This window comes from Neolamprologus multifasciatus, chromosome 3 (genome assembly GCF_963576455.1).
Source record: "Neolamprologus multifasciatus chromosome 3, fNeoMul1.2, whole genome shotgun sequence".
Taxonomy (NCBI): Eukaryota; Metazoa; Chordata; class Actinopteri; order Cichliformes; family Cichlidae; genus Neolamprologus; species Neolamprologus multifasciatus.
In genome coordinates, this window is record NC_140441.1 from 2,155,396 (window position 1) to 2,163,317 (window position 7,922).

General features: G+C 40.9%; 1 long non-coding RNA gene across 2 annotated transcripts; it reads right to left on the reverse strand.

Moving 5' to 3' along the window:
* Positions 1 to 1,702: 1,702 nt before the first annotated feature.
* On the reverse strand, positions 1,703 to 6,839 carry LOC146521023 (uncharacterized). Of its 2 annotated transcripts, XR_014873245.1 has the most exons (3): positions 6,797 to 6,839; positions 3,224 to 6,705; positions 1,703 to 3,034 (listed from the first exon to the last, which is right to left on the reverse strand). It is a non-coding gene; the product is annotated as an uncharacterized LOC146521023 (long non-coding RNA). The 2 variants fall into 2 exon arrangements; XR_014873244.1 differs by having other exon boundaries at positions 1,703 to 6,705.
* Positions 6,840 to 7,922: the final 1,083 nt, after the last annotated feature.

Below are 7,922 nucleotides of genomic sequence, written 5' to 3' on the forward strand. Positions count from 1 at the left end.
TGTCTGTGTATGGTGTCCATCTCCCACGCGTGTGTTCATTAAATCATCGTTTGACTTGACCCGGCCGGACCAGTGTGGTTATTTTGGTTTTCCTCTTGTATCCATTCCCAATATTTGAATCCGTAACAGTTTTGGGGGCTCGTCCTGTGGTATTGGGATGGAAGTTTTGGAGGTTTGGACGGTCCGAGGTGGTTGAACGGGCAGGCACGAGCCAGTGGTCTGACGTGAGTGGGCAAGCCGGCACATTTAAAGGTGAGGCACAACCTGTTGAATGTAAATCCAAACTGTGCCAAATTGGACTGTATAAATTAAAAGTCTACTCACTGAAATTACTGGTGAAGGCCTGTTTTGATTTTGATGAAAAAATCTCATGAGTGTTGAAACTTGAAATAAGCTTAAAAGTAATAATACTGGGTTAGAGGCCCAAGGTAAAGGAAAATAATACTGAGTTAAAGTCTCAGGTAGTTTGATAGGGAATTGGTCATTTTGTGAGTTAGAGTCTCCATTGGTCTAAAGGATTGCATCTGTGTTGGCCATGTTGAGAGTTAGAGGCTCCATTGTCCATAACGTTGCATCTGCGTCAGTCATACTCTTGTTTTAGAGGGTTGACGGCGGTTTAAAAGTATTATAAATTTTGTTAGAACGGTGGTTAGAGTCCACTAAGAGGCGCAGTGCTCAGAGGTAACGCTTGCCAAGGCCAGGGACGCCTAGGCCTTGTCCTCTTTGAGGGATAGTCAGTTGGTCACTGTGGAGCTTGGGGCACTCCAGAATAACTAGGAGTTAGAGTCTCCTTACCGTGTTGAACGGTATCTGCGCTTTTTTGGGCACTGTAAATTGACTTAGGGACTTTAGAGATGAGGCCAGATACAGTTAGAGTCTGATACTGGTTAATTGATTACAAAAAAGTTGGACTTTCTTCGGTTGGACCCGTTATCTTAAATTTGTCAAAATTGTGTAGGCGCTAAAACTTTCAGGCCTGAGAGTGATTGTAAATATAAGACGTCTTTGTAATATAATAGAGAGTTGAGTGTGAAACGAGGCTGTGTGTGACGACAGCGCGCTGCAGCGCTGCGAGCTATTTTTAGATAGTTTGTGAACATGCAAATGAGGTGGCTGCTGTGAAGCCCACAGAGGACTTCCTGTTTAGCGTGTTATTGAGTTTTATATAAGTATGATTTGCAAACAATGATACATGCCTGTAATTAAAATGCTGATTTTGCTGATTATAATATTACAAATAAAGTTTTGAATGACTACGGTGAATGTTTAATGTTTGGCTGGGTTTTGATATGGGAGAGACGGCTTCGCAGCTGCTGGGGGTAAGTGACCGGAAACTTGCATGCCCATAAAAGGCAACTGCCTGACTGTGTGAACTATGCACCAAGAGAGAGAGTAAAATCTAGGTAGATGAATTAAATGGATGTTGTAAGAAAAATAGTAAATGAATGTTTTAGTCTCTTAATACAGGTGGATTTCTCTCAACCAGGAGACCTGAGTACAGCAGCAAAAGGATAGATTAATAAAATTGGGACGACACACATGCCAAGCTCTGGCTCAAGATTTTACAGTTTGACCTCTCACTTTGTCCCCACCCGAAAAAGAAGCTTAAAGGACATCTTCTCCTCCAGTTATCGGTTACCGTCATTGGAAATTTTCAGGCAAGTTTTTCACTGAATTGTTTTTGGCACCATGTGTCCCTGAATCTCACAAGCAAGCTCTAATTCCTGGCTGAAGACATGGAATGCTGTTATTTAAGGTGGGAAATCAAAATTTGGGAAACAAAATTAAAAACACACACAATTAGAGAAATGCCTTGTTTGAGAAAAAAGTTAAAATAACCCACCCACAAACGCACATACACGCAATGAAGAAACAGCTTACACTCATGAACACGTGAAAATTTTCAAGCAAGGTTAAAGCAGCGAAACTTAACATACACCTGATGTTAAATGATAAAGTCTATCCACTACTAACAAATAAACTCTCTGGGTTGCAGGACAACAACTTGACTTCAAAAAGACAGACACTGGTAAATCATAAACCAGTGATGAAACAACAAATTTAGTGGTTGAAAGAGTCAAATTGTGACATGTTTTCCTCTGATTGATTAATACAAGTGATTATTGAATGAAATAAAAATTCCTTTTTTGAATTATTAAACATGATCTTAAGAATTTTAACGTGTACCTGTGTTGTCCTGTCAACTTGGTGGGTTAGGAGTTGATTATATAGTGAGAAAAAACAAAAAAAAGGGGGGGGAGAAGACTGACACAGGGCCTGGCCCCTCTCTGAATAACACAGCCAAAACAACATTATTTTCCTGTTCGTCTGTTTTTGTTTTGTTTTTGTTTTTTCTCTTTATGCTTAATTACAGGCTGCTTTGTCGGCCCGGAAAGCCGAGGCTGACCTGGACTCCTGCTCTCCCCTCTACCATCTTTGCTCTCCCTTCTACCATCTTTGATGTGACCCTGACCAAATGCTACAGCAGCTGGACTCACAACAACAACCTGAGAATGTCAACAGTGCTGCAGGAATAAGATCTCATGCAGCAGAGACGGAGAACGTTAAATCCAAGGCTCGTTTCACGACACGGGGGAGATTTCCAGACAGCTTCAGCTGACAGAGCTGTGACGAGACGCCTATTAAGCCCGGATGAAAAGTGAGGCCGAGCAAAAGAATGCTGACCTTAACAACTCTGCATTAAAACTGTGCAGGACAGTGACGGACCAACACGGAGGATCGGGCAGCAAAAAGGGCGTGCCAGAGACACGAGGAGTAACTGAGGTCAGGAGGCACCTCAGATTGGACAAAAGCAGCAGAAGAACATAAGCTGAAGGCACAGGTGTCGGGGCTCGGTCAGGAGCTGACCTCTGAGAAGAGCCGGACAGCAGAGCTGCAGAAGGCCGTGGAGCAAAGCAAGGAGAACATCAATAAACTTCAATCTGACGTGTACGGAAAAGACTCTGAGGTTTCTGCCCTCAGTGAGAGCTCGAGACATCAGAGCAGAAACTGAGCATGGCTCAGGAGGAGCTGGCTGCTAATCGAACCTATCAGTCAGGCTTGGAGTCCCAGATACAGGACTTTAAATCAGGCCGGAGCTTGCTGGAGCAGGAGGTTGCCAAACCTGACGAGAAGCTCCAACACGAGGAGCAAACCCTGAAGGAGATGCAGAAGCAAAAAGGGTCAAGTTAAGGAGGAGCTGGACAAGGAGAAGATGCAGGACACTGGAGAAAAGGACTGCCTCAATTGGGGCCAGAACTAGTATGGAGAGAACTTTGGGCAGCAGCACCAATGGACGCAAACGGACTGAAAAGGGGGAGGGCAGGACCCCAGAGCACGCTTCAGGCCGTGGTTTACCCAGAACACCAGAACAGGAAAGTGATGAACACAAACACACACACAAACACACACATTTACATACACTGACTCAGAATCAAGAGAAACACATATATGAACACATATGCACTCGTTGATTGACTGAGAAATGACACACACACACGCACACAAATCAAAATGCTGATTCAATTCATTGAGAAGTGATCCACACACACACACATACATACACATGTTTGTGCAATGAAGAGTGATACACACACGCTGCTGCAATGAAGAATGCTTTACTAACAAATGCTATGCTGATACGCAAAATGCTGCACACAAACGTCCAAATACAGAATTTGTTACAACAACAAGAAGCCATTGATTGTTTAATTGGTTAAATGCATTTCATGTCACCCAGAGGGCATTTGTGTAGATTTAGGGGACAGGGTCTAAAGCAGTTTGGTTATGAAAACAATGTCTGTGAGTGATGTCTGTTTATGGCTCAAGGCCTCGACTGAATTGTTTACTGTGCTTCACACAGCCTGATAAGGAGCAGTGGTACAGAGTGAAAATGATGAATTAACGGTGTGAGCCTTATTTCGGAGCACCACATTTTTGTGATTGAGATTTAATTGAAGGAGGAACACACTGAAAAAAAAAATAATAATAATAATAACAATAATAAAATATAAAAGAAAAAGAAGAAAAGGGGGCCAGCCCTTGGATTTATGTAAACATCCCACATGTATTTAACACAATTGCCTCAGGCTTTAAAGATTTGTATAAAATTCAACAGGAAATCATAGCTTCCCTGTATTTCCTACATTGTTGGCATGCTGGTGAGTGCTGTTGCTCCACAGTAAGAAGGTCCTGGGTGCAAGTCCACAGTCTGGTTAGTTTGCAGTGGTTTCTCTCTGGGTATTCTGGTTTCCTGCCACAGTGAAAAGTCATGCAGCTGTTAGAGCTAGGTTAATTGATGATTCTAAATTATCCATGAATGTAAGTGTAAATGGTTGTTTGTTTCTAGGTGATAGACTGGTGACCTGTTCGGGGTGCACCCTGCCTCGTAACCTGTCACTTTAGAGTTATTTCCCAGCCCTCGTGCAATCAGGATAAAGATAGGAGGATGGTAGTTGTTGTAGACCCATTCAATTTTTATGGTAACCAGGATCTAGACTTTGTTGAACCGTATGCAATATGAAGACAACATGTAGTATTTAAGGGACCAAGTAGAATTTGGATAAAAGTTATTGAATAGTGTTGAAATAAAATGACAGAATTGTGAAGGATTAAAATATTCCAGGAGCTCAACTTACTCCATCTGAACATGTCTTAATCGTGTAATATGAACTCAAAATGCACAGGTTTACTGAATATGAAAAGGTTGTGTTGATTTAACTCAGTTGTTTAAGTTTTTACCAAAGCAAAACATTTGTGTGCAACTGGTGTCCACTATTGAATCAAATAAGTCCAACATGTTTTTGTCAGTGCAAAAAGAAGTTACGGTACCTGTATGCTTACACAATATTGTCCCTGGACAGAGAAAAACCTTCTGGTGAAGTTTTGGTTGATTTTGGGTTTTGCTTAACACTAGGTTGATTTTATCAGTGAGGTTTGGATTGTTTTCTTTCTCTAAGAGAGAGAAAGATGGTTTTATGCTTGGACATGTTTCCAACGGGCCCCAGTATTTGTTATTATATGAGTATTTTATTGGTTACGTTTGTTTTTGCTTTTGTTACAGTGCACTGAAATAAGAACATCTGAGAGGAGTGATCCACCGGTGGTGATATTTTGGTATTTTGTGAGTTCCTGATTTAACAAATCAGCTCTTTAATCCAGGCCTGAGAGATTGAACTTTAAAGCGCTATAAAACATGATTACTAGAAACAGTCGCAAAGTATTTTTCTCCATAATTATAATGGGCTCTGGAGAGATTCACTTATATGGGACATAGATCACATGAGAAGTCCTGAACCTAAAAGGATTGCAGCGAGACAATCCAGTCCAAAAAACAAGGAACTGTTTTCCTTTAAAATGATGACGTCATCTTGCTGGTGATGGAGCCTCGAATAGGTTCCGCGTGAGACTCCATTATCAGCAATATCTGGTATGAATGTGTGTGAATGTATGCATGTGACTGGACTGTGATGGACTGACGACTAAAAGTTTTAACTGACTTGATACTGAGACAAAAACGGTACCGACTTTAGGATTAGTACATGTCTACAAACAATTCACCCAGCTTGTAAAAGAAGGGTGGATGTTTTGTCTCGCTTTGTTTTGTTTTTGCAGGAGTAGGAGGACAGAGACTAGGGGGGGGGGAGGCTGTAGCTTCACATGAGTGTGAACTGCAGACTTAGCCCTTTGGTTGCTAATTTTGAGCTACTGATGTTTCCATTAAGAAAATTGGGTTTTATTAGCTGTGTTTCGATTAATGCATCACATTATATTGTTGGGAATGTTAAATGCTAAAGTGAAGAGAAGCTTTGATTTCACTCATGACTGAACATGTTATTATTAACCATAGCAGGCCACTGTAAAAAAAAAAAAAAAAAGCCAATTAATTTAGATAGAAAAAGTCAAAAAACTCTACTGATGTCTATGAATAGCAGGGGAATGATAGACTTGTCACATTCAAAATAGAGATATGTAATGACAAACCTTGGTCCACGTCATTTAGGTTCTCCATTGAAATAGTCAATAATTTAGAAAAGTAAGATAGAACCGACAGGGGCATGTGGTGCTGCACAAGAACAAGAGCAAAATAAAGAAAAATTATTGTTTAGCTTTGATAAATTCAAATTAAAATGTACCATTACACTCAGAGGATCAATATGAAATTCAATATATGCTAATTTTGTATGAAGTACATGACTGATAGCTGTTCTGTCCTGAGCTTTTGTTTTTACAGCGCCCACTTGACCACACCAACAGTTTCTCGCCACCAAAAGCGGGTACTTGCAAAGAATAGGGAGGAATATCATCAGAAGTGGGAAAGGTAAGCCCCGATGGGGGTGATAATGTAACACACCCAAAGAAAGATTTTAGGTCTGACCAACCGTCTCAGTCGTGGGCAAAACGATGACAGTCAATAAAATTCTAAAAGATAATTTAGTGACAAAAAATATCAAGAGATAAAAGATAAAACAGTCCAGTGTCCCATTCATGAATCAAATAAAAACACACAGTCCCAAGGCCAGAGCCAGCTATGCCACACGGCCAGTGGCACTCCACATGTTGCCTTTAACAGGGGTAGAAGTTGTCCTTGGAGACCCACTACCCTGCAAGCATATAGCCAGTGATCACTCCAACCTGTGCAACTATGCTGCCTTTAGGCTGTGGCATATAATAGGCCCTGGCCTGCACAGAGAGACAAAATGACACCTTCAGTATAAGATTCATAGCGCAAAACCCATCCATCCCAAACATATCAGATTATCACATTACATACATGCACAGAGAGACAAAATGACACAGCAGTGTTTGTAGTGTGGGCTATAAGTAGACCAGTGTATCAGTCAATCAAGTACACCTGGCTCTAATTAGTCCAACCCCATTCCAGCCATTGGCTCACCAAAAATGTGACACACGCACATAAAACCACTCCCAACCCAGTGCAACTTCACACAATAATATGGAGCTGAATTAACACAGGCACACTAGTCTACCATGTTACAATAACACCATTAATTTCACGTATGGTCAAATTCTTAAGATTTGACCCCAAACATGAAAAATTCTTCACACATTTAGAGACAGAGTGGAGTTCTAGATAAACATAATGCAGCAAACCACATAAGGATGGACCATTGGAATTCATAAAATGGTGAAATAACACGCAGGAAAAATGTTGATCATGTTGATTATGTTTATTCCAGTGTGCAGGGATTGGCTAATCTGACCAGGAAATGTTATAAATGGATTGTCGGAACAGTCAGCGTTAAAGTCACCTTTGACAGTCCAGACTAAGATGGCGTTGGACATCTTCAGGGCGGAAAAGGGTTGGTGTGACCAAAGTGTGGTTTGGCTTGTTGTATGTATATTTCATAATGATACAGCTCTGGATGGACCAGTTACCAGGGCATGGAAGGAGGACAGACTTATTAAATGAGGAGAAGGAATTTTCTGGGATTGGAGATCCTGTGGGTGAGTGGTTGACTAAAAGCATGCATAAAAATAAAAGCTATCTTTTGTTATTGATTGGTAATAGATTGATAATTGGCCACATTCACAGTTGTATTGACTTGTAGTGGACGTAGTCTACTTCATGTTTAAGCACTCTAATTAACAGATTGAAAATAGTGACATTAAAGGAAGAATATGCAGCACCACCCTGTCAAATGCCAGTGCCGGTGGGGCTCAGTGATGAGTCAGGTGAGCTTCATGGCTGAATCAAAACATAGAGGCCCCTGCTGTGGTCAGTAAGGGATAAAAAGGGTGTGTTTTACTGTTATTTTACCATCAGCATTATTGTTACATCAGAATCATATAACAAGCATTGCATTGAACATTTATTGAAGCTATTGACATATTAACATTTGTATTACAGTGATTGTTATAACCTCATGTTAATCTTCTATCTACAGGTGTCAAAAGTAGTC